The 14,716-nt window shown below is 32.3% G+C and overlaps 1 pseudogene; it reads right to left on the minus strand.

Moving 5' to 3' along the window:
• Nucleotides 1-2,292: 2,292 nt before the first annotated feature.
• Nucleotides 2,293-14,716, minus strand: part of LOC134692372 (methionine--tRNA ligase, cytoplasmic-like) — a 147,514-nt pseudogene continuing 135,090 nt past the window's right edge.

The following is a 14,716-nucleotide window of genomic DNA, read 5'->3' on the forward strand; positions in this document are numbered from 1 at the left end:
ATCGTAGAAAAAAACAACAGCAGAAGGTCACCAACAGGTCTTCAATGTAGCGAGAAATTCCAGGGGAGGTAATATTTTGGGACACTAGATTTACCTCAAGGTTTATGACCCCTTTCTGTAATCCTGTGTACTACGAAATTTTCAAAGTGCAATAATATCAAAACAGTAAAGGCCCTGGATAAAAGAGATGGGTAATTTTCTACATATTCTTGAAGGAGAATTTCGCCACAACAATAATATTTATTGTTTAATTGGATTTGAAAATACCTGTTCTTGTAGTCTTTAACCTAAGATTGAATATTTGTGTCATATCACATTAGCACAAGTAGTCATAACACTTACTAAAAATAATATTTTCCTGACACAATCAAATGTCATTCGGAAAGTATGTACGCCTCGTTGCAAATAGAAAAGGATCATAGAAACCAATAATAATCAACAGTTTCCTACTTTTCTTATAAGTACAAACACACTTTGATTTTGTCGGTCTATTGGAATTATAAGGTCATCATTATGTCCCCGAAAATAACCATGTCTTCAAACTGTTCTATTTTGTTGTATAGTTGTATACTATTATGACTTTCAAGGCAGTGGCTATTCGTTCGGCTAGCCGGAAAAATAGTCAAAAATGTCTATTCAACCGGCAAGCCGGACAAATAGCATTTCTGCGGTATTTTGCTATTTGTCCGGCTCAAATATAATGGTAAAAATATAACATCGTGATTTAAGGAGATTAATAAACGCTATGAGTAGTTATTAACAATAAAGTCTAAAATCGTATATCAACATATAAAAAAAATTGTTCAAATTATTTCCTTTCATTCACTAAAACAAATCAGATTTTTTTGTTTATTCTAAAGGAGTTAGAGACAAGTGCAAACAAGACTCTCATCTTTTTATTTGTTCCACTTCTGACCATTCTGACCACTATAGACAATAGCCAATAGACATCTATGATTCCAAAAGAAGATTCTGAATTTATTGTTTCCTTGAAGTTTGGTTCAAATCAGGTCGTCAAAAGATGTTGAAACACGATCTTTTTACTTCAAATGTTCGGGGATTTTTTGCTCATAGAAAATAAGACAGAACGGTAGGCACGTGTAACCTTCCCCAAAAGTAAGAATGTGTTTACGATAGAAATGTATAGAAAATAATGTTTATTAAGTTAAATAAAATAAAAAAGGGAGTTACCCCAACCCTGGTATCCTATTCTGAGTCAAGATATATCAGTGCATGTTAATAGATCTCCGTTGTAGTAGAACTTAGAAATACTACATTTGTTAAACGGATACGGATAATTTATCCCAAGTTTTTATTCCAAAGGTGTCTTGAAAAAGTATGAGCCGGACACGAAATTATTCATAAAACCTAGTTTTAGGTTATAACTCATTACGGCGGCATTCAATTCGGTTGTCCGGTATTTGTGTAGTACTTGCGTTTATGATTCTTTTTAATGTGTATACCTATCTACTAAAGGTCTACTGAAATAACAGGCAAAACACTAAAATCATTCAAAAATAGTGTTTTAAGGTCGTTTCTAACTCCCTACGTAGTTGTCTATCTTTTATTTTAGGTCATATTGACATATTTGAAGATCATATATTGCTGGTCAGTCATGTCTCTAACAATATTTGCCTATGTCAATAATATTATTTAGTTAAAAAAAATTTAGGCAAAAAAAGAAAATTTTAGCAAATAAACGCATCAATGATACCAGGACTAAATTTAGTATATACGACAGACGCGCGTTTCGTCTACAGAAGATTCATCAGTGACGCTCGAATCCAAAAATTTAAAAAGGCAAACAATCGTCAGTTAAGGGCAATAACTTCTGACAATAACATTGATAGTTTTAGCTTGCTATAAAACCAGCTTTAATTCTCCTTGTTCTACATAAGAAAATGGCTGTACCAAGTCAGGACTATGACAGTTGTTGTCCAGTTGTATTTGGGCTTTTGATTTTGCCGTTTGATTAGGGACTTTACGTTTAGAATTTTCCTCGGAGTTCAGTATTTTTGAGATTTGACTTTTTGATGAATAGAAAGTAAATAGATTTTTGAATTCTTGTCGTTTTGTTCCCGATCAGATTTTCTCTTTCTACTATAGTTTTCAAGATGCAAGACAGTATAAGTTAGTTTAGAAAGTTTGGAAACATTCTCAAACTTTTCCATAAAAGCAGGTGCACGACTTAAACTAGCGCTATCATTCTAATGGAATTTCAGTGATTTTGAATGATAACTGTAGAGGTTGTTCACACTAAACATCACCTTACTAAAAGCCAGTTTTGAACTTCTACCATCTCTGCAAAAATAGCAACAAACATTACTATGAATACTCTCCTTTCCAAATCATTCCAAAATGAGTTAATAGAAATAAATTATTCTAAGAAGTGTAAACACCCTTTTATCACCTAACTATATTCTATTATAAGCAGACAGTACAATAATCAATATATATATAACAAATACGCGATTACATTTACATTGATTTATCTTATTTCAGAAAAGTATAAATAGTAATCATGCATACTATAAATACTGTCAATTCCTAATCGAATTGATTATGCCTCATTTCTATACGAGTCAATAGACACCAAAGAACATAGTCACACTTAGTTTTATTACCCAATTGTTTTCTATTTTACAAAAATATATTTGATATGTGAATGCAACGTATTTTTAAAAACCTTATATCTGATTTTTTTTATAATGTGAGGTTGGATTTTTTTTTTATTGTGTATAGCTACACGGAGCAGCATGTTCCCTTAACAATGGAGAATAGTCTATACTGGACATTTACATATAAAGAAATATAACATGTAAAAGGGAAAAAAATCTTTATACAACACCATACTGAACGATGCACAACCGAAATAGCATTGCAATGATTCTGTGAAGTTATAAAGATCTTGGTTAAAATAAAATAAAAACATTAACATCTTTTGAAAAGATGGCCTCTGAAGAAACACTCACGTCATGTTAGTTCCGAAGTCTGGAAAAATCCTCAAACAATGCCATATAAGCAGGTGTTCAACTTAAATAAGAGCAATCTTTCTTAAGGATTGCAAGGTTTAAGGATGATAACTGTGGAAGTTGTTTACACAAAATTGGTACCGTTTTTTTACCTTTGCTGGACAATGACTTAGTTCCCGATCCTGACGGGAAACTTCATAATAGCAGGTACACATCTTTAAAATATGTGTACTGGCTTTTTGTGAAGTTTTATGGATTTGGGTGGCAAACTGTAAAAAATGAAAACTAATTGTTACTATTTCATGCATTCGAAAAGCTAATCTTGATTCACCTTCAGTAGGAACTGTAACAGTCGAATATTTGAAAGACAAAACTGTATGAAAACCGAAACTTTTGAACAGCTATAACACCATATATATAAATAACTAGCCAGGTTCTTCAGAGGTCAACTTTGCCTGATGGGTCGAAACCTAATTTCTTTAGTCTTAAAATTTAACAGAACTATTTGATAAATGTTTGTTATAAATCATGTAAGTACCTAAGTGCTGATTACTGAGATGAGATGAGTTGATTAAACAAAATTGTCGCCGCCTGCCGATTATCCGGCAAACATCACAATACTAAAAGCCAATTTTAGATTTCTGTCGACTTGACCGAAAATAGTAATAACAATTAAAAGTGGGGTGCTCATTTTCGCCAAAACTTTCCATGTTTTCTGCAGTTTATGTTCAGGTCTTTGTGATCTTGAATTATACTGACATTTCTATATGAAAATAACATCAAAAGCAAAATATTCTTAATTAGAAAACTTGTTTTTTTGAGATAAAAAAATCATCGGAAAAGTAATATTAAAGGCTATTTGAAATTTCCTGATGTTTTGTCAAAGGAGGAAACATATTCGTCGTTTTTACACATCTATTTAAAGAAAAACACTGCAGCTTTAAACAATATTTATCAAATTAATTTCATCAAAGATGAACAGCATACATTTCAAAGGTGTAAAGAACTGAAATCTAGGGCAATCAGTCAAAGAATTAGTAAGAAATATTTCTTTGAAATCGTGTTTTTCATTCTGGAAATTTGCTGAAAATCGTTGTCCGTTTTTCCGGTAAGTGTCGAAATTTTGCCTAAGTTTAAAAAATAATCATATTTGTTATAATAATATAATTTAGCGGCATATCTCTTCCATTTCACCCATCCTTTGAAGTTTTTACACCTCAAAATCATGAAAATCATGTGTACCTGGCGAATATGAGTGCACCACTCTACTACTATACAAATACATCCCTTCTTAATTGTTTCAAAATTGATATATAGAGACCAATAATTTTATGAAGTATCATAACCCTTTTATCACCCAAATGTATTATATGATCCATCAGTTCAAGGACGATTAAGAAGATAAATAAAACGTTTTTATATTTAGAATTTTTCTTCTTAAAAAAGTAAAAATAGTAATTACACTTAATATTTATACCTTCCTTTTCTAATCGAATTGATAATGCCTCATTTCAATACGAGTTAATAGAGACCAAAGAGTAAAGTCATCCTTACTAGTTTCATAAACTAATTGTTTTCTATATATACAAAAAAGAATTTGATATGTAAGTGTAAATGTAAAGTGATTGTTAATCCCTTCTAATCTTATATTTGATTTATTTTATCATGTAGATTGAAAAATACTTTATATGAAGTACAGTTAGCTTGAGCAGAATGTTCCTTAAACATTTGAGGATGGTATATATACTGAAAATGTATATATAAAGAAAATATAACATGTTAAAAGGGACAAAATCTTTATATAACACCATACTGAACGATGCACAACCTCAATAGCGTTGCAAAGAATGTGTGATGGTTCCAAAGATCTCCGGTGGAAGAAACACTTTGTCATGCAAGTTCTAAAGTCTGAAAAAATATCACAAACAATTTCATAATAGCAAGTGTACAACTAAAGTATGTGCAATCATTCTTAGAGAATTTCAAAGATTTGTATAATAACTGTAATAATTGTGTACACAAAATGGGTTCCATTGTTTGTACCTCTACTGAGAAATGTCTTAGTTTCCAAGCTCGGGGAGAAAATCATCAAATTACATAATAGCAGGTACACAACTTCAAAATATGTGCAATTTTTTTGTGAAGTTTCATAGATCTGAGTTGAACACTAGGAATTGATAACACTAATTAAGTATCTACTTGTTTCCCCACCTGTCGGAACATCCACCCAACATCACCATATAAACACCCATTTTTAGATTTCTCTAGACTGCCAAAAACAGTAATAAAAATTACTATTAATACTTTTCTTTCCCAATTGTTTCCTTAATGAGTTAATTGAGACCAATGATTTTGCGTCTGGCATATTAAATCATAAGCCTTGTACTGTTGGTAACTATTTAAGAAGTGTAATAGCCCATTTATCACCTAACTGTTTTCTACTATATGCAGTCAATTCAATGATGACGGTGTAAACAGAGAAATAAAAAGGTTCATTTTTAGAATTGTTTCCAGTTACAAAAGTAAAAATAGCCATAACACATTCTTTAAATAACTCCCTGTCCTAATCCAGTTAAATAGAGACTAATGATTTAAAAGAGAACTCATCCTTAGTTTTATAACCTAATTGTTTTTATATATATACAAATAAGCATTACATGTATATATGTGAATTGAATATTTCCAATTGATAAATTTCTAACCTAATCCGACAAAAGGTAAAGTTTGCCATCCAACCACATAGCAAATGGAAAACTTTTTCAACCTTTGAGCATGTGATGAATCAGAAGTTATTTTTTCTTTCTTCTATTTTCCATAACTTCCTTTTTGTTGATTTAACTTTTATAATTTTCTTAACAGGTGTGAAATGATTTTTTTTTAATTTATTCTTGCGGCCTCAGTTCTATGGAGAGGTCTCGTAGTTCATGTCACTGCATACAGGTTAATATCAGTGAAATGAGTGTTGTGCAGACAATAATTCAATAGCAAGAAAGTTAAGAAGATATTGATAATATAAAGGATTTTCTTTTACAGAAACGCTTAAGTACACATGCTTTGTATTAAAACTTTAAGTATAAAAACAAGAATGTGTCCATAGTACACGGATGCCCCACTCGCACTATCATTTTACATGTTCAGTGGACCGTGAAATTGGGGTCAAAACTTTAATTTGGAATTAAAATAAGAAAGATCCTATGATAGGGAAAATCTGTACTAAGTTTCAAGTTGATGTGACTTCAACTTCATCAAAAACTACCTTGACCAAAAACTTTAACCTGAAGGAGGACGAACGAACAGACCCACAGACCATAAAACATAATGCCCCTCTACTAGCGTAGGTGGGGCATAATTTTTTTTTTTTTTTTAAATTTGAATTTTCATGACTTCACTTTAAATAAAATGAGTAAAATGAGCAAAAATGATATGCTGGTCAAGCACCTTCTGTAATTTGATTAAAAGATAACATCAATAAGGGATCCGGACAACCAAAAGTAATGTCATCAGGATGAAAGAAGATTTGTTATGTGGTTACTATATACCTTATTTCTATTTGGAAATCTGCACAGGCTTGACAAGAGAATATGCACCTCTTGAACTATTGACATCATACAACAATCATTTTTCCCTTGTCACAGATATTTTCTTTTGTGATGAACAGACGGACCATAAACAGACAAAGGTACAAAAGAACGAACTGATGCACAGACCAAAAAACATAATGGATAATTAAGTATAACATAATAAGATAAACATTTTGTTTTTTTGACATTTTTATTCACAGATTGCTTAGATTCCAATAAATAAATCAATCACTCAAATCTGTCTGTCACTTCTTTTTTCCTTTCTTCTTTCCGCCACCAGCAGCTTCTTGAGGGTTTTGACCTCCAGCCAATGCCAATAGTTATCAAAAGTACCAGGATTATAATTTTATACGCCAGACGCGCGTTTCGTCTACAAAAGACTCATCAGGGACGCTCAGATCAAAATAGTTAAAAAGCCAAACAAATACAAAGTTGAAGAGCATTGAGGACCCAAAATTCCAAAAAGTTGTGCCAAATACGGCTAAGGTAATCTACTCCTGGGGTAAGAAAATCCTTAGTTTTTCGAATAATTCAAAGTTTTGTAAACAGAAAATTTATAAAAATGACCATATAATTGATATTCATGTCAACACCGAAGTGTTGACTACTGGGCTGGTGATACCCTCGGGGACGAAACGTCCACCAGCAGTGGCATCGACCCAGTGTTGTAAATAGTTATCAAAAGTACCAGGATTATAATTTTATACGCCAGACGCGCGTTTCGTCTACATAAGACTCATCAGTGACGCTCAGATCAAAATAGTTAAAAAGCCAAACAAATACAAAGTTGAAGAGCATTGAGGACCCAAAATTCCAAAAAGTTGTGCCAAATACGGCACTCTTTTTCAGATCCAGTAATTTAGCCACTTCAGAATCAATCAGAGACTTTTCTGCTTTCTTAGATTTCAAATCTCTTACAACAAGACCCTGAAAGCAAAATAAAGTTGCAATTAAATTCATCAAATCTAAAATTGCTCACTTGAATATTAGTCTTACATTGCTTTACTTATTAAAAAAATCAAAAATATTGCTGCTTACTTGATTAACATTCCTTTCACTCATTTTGATTTGAAATTTATCAAAATAGGAACCAGTAGGAGTCAAAACAACTAGGAATTAATTTGGTGTGGCTTAAAGTTACACATAAAAATACATACTGTTAAGTAGTGGCATATATATTCAGAAAATCAAATGTCCAGGATACATTTACATGCTTTGAAAATAACCCAGCCGTGTAAAAGACAATGAAATTACACATTTACTTGAGAATAAGTTTCTTTCATACAGTTAAACAAATGTAGATATGTTCTTATGTACACATTTAACAATTACAAGCAACAATTTCTGTCTTACATGAGAGGGGGGCAGGACCTTCTTTTGGACATTGGGATTTGGTGCTTTTAAGCCCCGGATTTCGGGATTGATCCTTTCGGGAACAAGGAATTCTTTTTTCAAATTTCAGGATGTCAGAATTTAAATTTCATGTTTTTAAGTCCTGGATTTCAGGGTTTCAGGACCCCTCTGACCCCCCCCCCCCCCTCTTACATTGTTTAACATGAAAATAAAATGATACAAGAAAAAAGATCAATTCAGTATATCCTATGTATAAAATACCACAAAAAAAATTGATCACGCTTATTCACACTCATTATTTTATCCTTAAAGTAAATATAAACAAGAATGTGTCCCAAGTACACGGATGCCCCACTCACACTATAATTTTCTATGTTCAGTGGACCGTGAAATTGGGGTAAATTTGGCATTCAAATTAGAAAGATCATATCATAGGGAACATGTGTATTAAGTTTCAAGTTGTTAGGACTTCAACTTCATCAAAAACAACCTTGACCAAAAACTTTTACCTGAAACGGGACGAACGGAGGGACGAACGGACAGACGCACAGACCAGAAAACATAATGCCCCTCTACTATCGTAAGTGGGGCATAAAAATGCATCTTTATTTCTTTGAATCGTGAGTGCGGTAAAACATATACAATCTTTCATTAATCCTTTATTAACAGCTAAAGTTTATGTTCTCCCTCCCTGTTTTTAGAACACAAATGACATCAGTAAATACCTTTATAAAATATCAACAGACTACATTGAGATTTGGTATTTTAGTGAAATTTGACCCCAAAAAAAGCAAAGGGCAATGATGAATACTAGAAATGTATACTGTTTATCACCTACTTTCTATAGAATATCAATTTGTGGGTATATGTTCTACCAGGTACATATTTCCTCTAAACATTTATGCAGTCTTTGTCATCATTTGTGGGATACCAATTGAGGGGGTTTATGGGTATATGTTAACCATGAAATGTTCAGGGAGGTACATATATTTCAGACATTTATGCAGACTTTGTCGAAACCACCAGATAAAATATCCAGAAAAAATACCCATTTCCTCAATCCACAAAAATTTGCCCACGCCAAAATTAATGAATCCACAGTAGATATTTACCTGTTTAGTAACTTCATCTGTTAACCTCTCTACTTCTGCATTGTTCCAAGGACCATTGGAAGTGGGAACAGAGACAGCTGCCAACCTCTTTTTCAGATCCAGCAGTTTAGTCACTTCAGAATCAATCAGATACTTTTCTGCTTTCTTAGGTTTTAAATCTCTTACAACAAGACCATGAAAGCAAAACTAAGTTTAAATGGAATTTATCAAATCTTGTATTGCTCACTTGAATATTATTCTTACATTTCCTTTTATTCTTTTTGTTTTGAAATTTATTAAAAAAAAAATGTTTGCTCATTTTTGGTTATTTCACCTCTTTGAAATTTAATGTATAGGGATTTACCTGTTTAGTAACTTCATCTGTTAACCTTTGTACTTCTGCAGTGTTCACAGGACCAGAGACAGCTGTCTTCTCCCCCTGAAAGAGACAATAGAAGGTGAAATAATTAAGCATATATATTCTTCTGCAACATGAATAAATATCTTGTGCCTTGTTCTTTTTAATACCTTAGCTAAAATATTTCCTGTGCTGAGTATTTCTGACAGAAAGGATAGTTACAATATGTTTTTTTTTTTTGAGTGAACTCGACATGGCAGGGAAAGTGCACATTTAGGGAAAAGCCAAATTCCTAAAGAGGATATAATAGAAAATGTGCTAACATCTTCAAAATAGTCACACATGTATGTTTAATTTGGTCTTAAAAACATTAAATACATTCTGACATTTCCCCACTAATGCCGGCGTCACACATTGGCGTATAGACAGACGTGAAACAGACGTGTAACTGAAGTACATAAACCATTGACTTAATGTGTATACATTAGGTGCACGCAAGAGGAAAGCTAAACAATCGTCAGACGCACGTTGCATAAGTTTGAAGTACGTCGAAATGCAAATGTATACGCTTGGTGAATGCTATAACTCCAGGTAATTTGTATGCAGCATAAAAATTTTCATCTAGCTCTAGCATTTGTCAAACATATACCTGCTCGCTACACTCACATAATACATACGCTACAAGCACGTTTGAAAACGCTACAGATAAGTTTGAGACATGTTTAAGGCACGTTGTATACGCCTCAAGATCGTTCGACTTTTACTTGGAAGTATGAGGGGCGTGTTTTTAAAAGACCCCTAGCCTAGTTTCAGCGCTCCGTGAACGTATAAAACGCACCCTTGGACATTCAACGAAACTGCTCTGGCATTTTTATTAGCATATATGTCCGTGAATTTACAAGACCATGTTAATTCAGGAATAGTACAAGGTACAACAATATAGCACCCCATAGTTAAAAATTAAATTAAAATTGAACTACCAAATGTTTGACAATCTTCTTTTCCTAACTTTCTAATACACTTACCCAACTGTTTGTGTCATACATGTGCACATGCATGTAAACAATATCTTCCATAGTTTTTCAAACGTTAAGATGGGAAAAATAATTCCTTATTTGTGTATCCATGGCAACATTCTGCATTTATTTACCATAAAATATTGCAAAAAAGGGCAAGCAAATTTCACATACTCCTCCCAAATTTGGTTTAAAGTAGAATTTCAATGTTCTTGAGTGATACCTTTTACGAAACTGTAAACATTTATCTACCAAATGATCGAATAAAAATTAAATGTCTTTCGCCTCATTTTTTGCTACAATTAATGACAAAGTGCTTGCGACGAAAGTTGGAATGAAACTTTACAATAATTGCCAGATTGATGTCTTGTATGGATTCAAAAATGACGACTGTCATACAGAAAACAGCGCATAATACATAAATAACACAATCTTGATGTTCCTATAATTACTCTACGAAGGCTATATTAATCCTTAGCTATCCAAAAATCTATTTTATTGAACACTAGCTCTCATATTTGAAAAATCGAAAATGCCAAACTACACACCTATCTGTGGAGTGCTACCCAAACACCCCATAATTACATGTCCCAGAAACGCCGAAAGCACAGAAAATCGTCCCAGTAACAACAGGAACGTGTCGCAAACACGTTCAAGGGACATTTTTCCTTCGTAGCGTGCATTTCATCTACGTTAAACAGATGCAAGACATAAGTCAAACATAGTTAACTTGAACGCCCAATAAACGCATATATATGCGTCTCGTACGCCATTACCACGCTCAAAACTCATTATGCACACGATACAGATGAAATTACTAGCGCATTGGCAGCTTACATGGTTTTTAACCACGCCTGGCGTACGTCAGTGCTTTATGCTGATGTGTGACGCCGGTATTAGTTGTGTTTAGTGAATGAAAGATATTTCATTCTGTGAAAATTGAGAGCTTTCTGTATAAAAGTGAAGTCCTGTGCTCTTCTGATTGGTAGATAACGTTTTTTGATAAATGAATCAAAACTAGAGTTAAAAATTGAAAAAAAATGCTGAATGTACTAATTTTTATTACTACAGGGTTGAAAAGTAATGGGGATCAGTAAAAGAATTAAGTGTGAATCTAGTGCTTGTAAACAATGCCCAAATAATGAAATATGCCTCATGACCCTATGTTTTTATTGTTGCAAAAGAAAGGGCTACATTTGTACTTTCATGAATGATATATGAAAGCTTCTAATTTCTAAAGGTAAATCAGGTATAAACATGTACTAGCATTAATGTCAATAGGAGAGATTTTATTGAATTTACCCCTTAATTATAACCATATTTCCAGAAGGATTGTAATTGGCCCAGTAGTTTCAGAGGGGAGTTTTTGTAAAAGTTAACGGAAGACAATATTGGACGACAGAAGATGATGAAATGATGAAAAAAGTTCACTAGGCCTTTTGGCCAGATGATCATAAAAAAGGGGAGAGAAGAGTTCTCAAAAATCTAGATTTAGCCTGCAACATGTCTGTCCTGAATCATGAAGGTTGTCTTCTTTCTGAATATTTTCTGATACAATGTATTTGGGGACTTTGGTGTTGATGACGTGGAACAATTTCAAGCTGGACACATCACCCTTTATTCAAATTCTATTCAACTTCTGCCCGGAATCAACAAAATAAACTTTTATAATTGTATTCATAGTGGGTGGGTGTTTTTTTATTTTTCATATGTTCGCCAATGTAGATTTTTTTTTAATCTTTAAAAGGGTTTTCAAAGTGGGTACCATTTAATCTTTCATATGATTTTCAAATTAGGGTCAGTTGACCTTTCCTAAAGTTTCCAATGCAGGTGTTGTCTGATCTTTAAAGTTGTATTCTCTACCCACACTAAGCTTTAATTTTTTTAAATGTAACAGTTTACTATTTTCTATATAACTACTAATTCTATTCTCAAAATCTTAACTTCAACTTGTTTTATGCATAAGGGCCTTGGCAAATAAAATTTATCCTGGTATCTATGATGAGTTTATTTGACTTATGCCCCACAACTCATAGAATTAATAACAAATCAAAATGTCTTTATTTGGAAATTTGTATTTTCAAATTTAATTCCTTTTGTTTCTTCAAGACATGAGAATTTCATTTTTGAAAGTATGATATATGGATGTTATAGATGTTTGTAAAATTCTATTATTTATTTTTGTTTTTCACAATAAATTTTTTAATCTAAATCTTCTCTCTATAAATGACTGAACATGTCTTATTTAATTCACAGTACGCATGTTCTAACAAACTGTCCAGAATCTAAGAAATTCAGCAGGTGCCTTTTGATATTTTAAAATGGTATTCATAGTGGGTTGATTTAATCTTTTATATGGTTTTCAAATTGGGGTCATTTGAACTTTACTAAAATTTTCAAGGCAGGTGTTGTCTGATCTTTAAAGTTGTATTCAAATTAGTGGCGTAAGTAAACTCCCTTCACAACCATGACAACCTCAATTTCAACTCAAAGAATTACTCAGGTAAAAAGTTCTTCTTCTCCACTATTAAGGTGGTACCAAACAACTTGAATAAAATTATTTTAATTCGTTTAATTTTCATAAAATTTTGACAAAATATTTACTCTGACACTTTGACAAAAATATCAAAATTCACAAAAAATTGAACCACACACTTTATCGGAAAAATTTCTTTGGATATAAAGCAGTTTGACAAACACTTGTCACTAAGTTTGATTTGATTTCAAATTTAGTTCCTTAGTTTCTTGAAGACATGAGAATCTCATTTGTGTAATAAAAGTTAATTATAATTGTTGTGATATGAATTATGATTGTTATAAATGTCTGTCTCTTTCAATTGATTGTTTTTGTTTTTCACAATGAAATTTCCAATCCAAATCTCCTTTCTATAAACTGCATCAAATGAATTTCTTCCAAATATTTAAATAGCAAAACCTTACAATTTATCAAGCATAATTCTTGCAATTTTAAAAGACTGTTGATGTTTAATAGGGGACAATGTTCTGCTTTATAAACACACTGCACGTATATTCTTGAAAAAGGTTGTTGGTTGTCCCTTGTTACTCTGGCACCCTCAACCAATAAAAACAGGTCTACATGATATAGCCAAGGTCAGTAAAAAAAAATGGGTTTATAATACCAAAAGAAAAACAAAATCCCCAATACTGCATGGATACATTATTATTCATGGGATACCAATTTTTCGTGGATTTTTTGGGTACAGGTGAACCACAAATTCAAAAGTTGAAAGAAATACATATTTTAAATATACTTGAATACAGACTTTGGCAAAACCACAAAATCAAATATCAATGAAAAGAAAACTAGATGTGTCAAAGCGACACGAATGGCCCCATCTCAAAAAGTTGAAAAATCTGCAATTTCAATAACACATGTGGACACAAACATGATGGTAGGTGTCACATATCAAAAATCAGCTCAAAATGTGGAGACGTATAGAAAAAAAGTCTGTATAACTGTGATTTTCAACAATTTTCAAAGTTGTAAACCCTTAATTTTGGCAAAAATTAACGGAGCAGAATAAAACCAAAACTTGATCTGTAACTCTTCATGAATAACTCACATACCAAAAATCTGCCCAATATCTGAAACCGTTTAGAAAAAAAGTCTGTATATATAACTGTGATTTTGAACAATTTATCAAAGTCCATAGCCTGTAATTTCAGCAAAAATTAGCCGAGCGGAACAAAACTTAAACTTGATCTGTAACTCATATTGGTTAACTCACATGCCAAAAATCATCCCAATATCTAAAAGAGTTTAGAAAAAAGTCTGTATAACTGTGATTTTAAACAATTTATCAGAGTCCAAAGTCTATAATTTCGACAAAAAATAGAGGAGGGGAACGAAACTTTAACTTGATCTGTAACTCAGCATGGTTAACTCACATACCAAAAATAAGTCCAATATTTGAAGGTGTTTAGAAAAAAACTATGTTTAATCTGAAAGCGTTTAGAAAAAAAAGTCTGTATAACTGTGATTTTGAACAATTCATCAAAGTACATAGCCTGTAATTTCAGCAAAAATTAGCCGAGCGGAACAAAACTTAAACTTGATCTGTAACTCATCTTGGTTAACTCACATGCCAAAAATCATCCCAATATCTAAAAGAGTTTAGAAAAAAAAGTCTGTATAACTGTGATTGTAAACAATTTATCAGAGTCCAAAGCCTGTAATTTCGACAAAAATTAGAGGAGCGAAACGAAACTTAAACTTGATCTGTAACTCATCATGGTTAACTCACATACCAAAAATTAGCCCAACATCTAAAATAGTTTAAAAAAAACCTCCGCATAATCTGAAAGCGTTTAGAAAAAAAGTCTG

The sequence above is a fragment of the Mytilus trossulus genome, chromosome 12 (assembly GCF_036588685.1).
Source record: "Mytilus trossulus isolate FHL-02 chromosome 12, PNRI_Mtr1.1.1.hap1, whole genome shotgun sequence".
NCBI lineage: Eukaryota > Metazoa > Mollusca > Bivalvia > Mytilida > Mytilidae > Mytilus > Mytilus trossulus.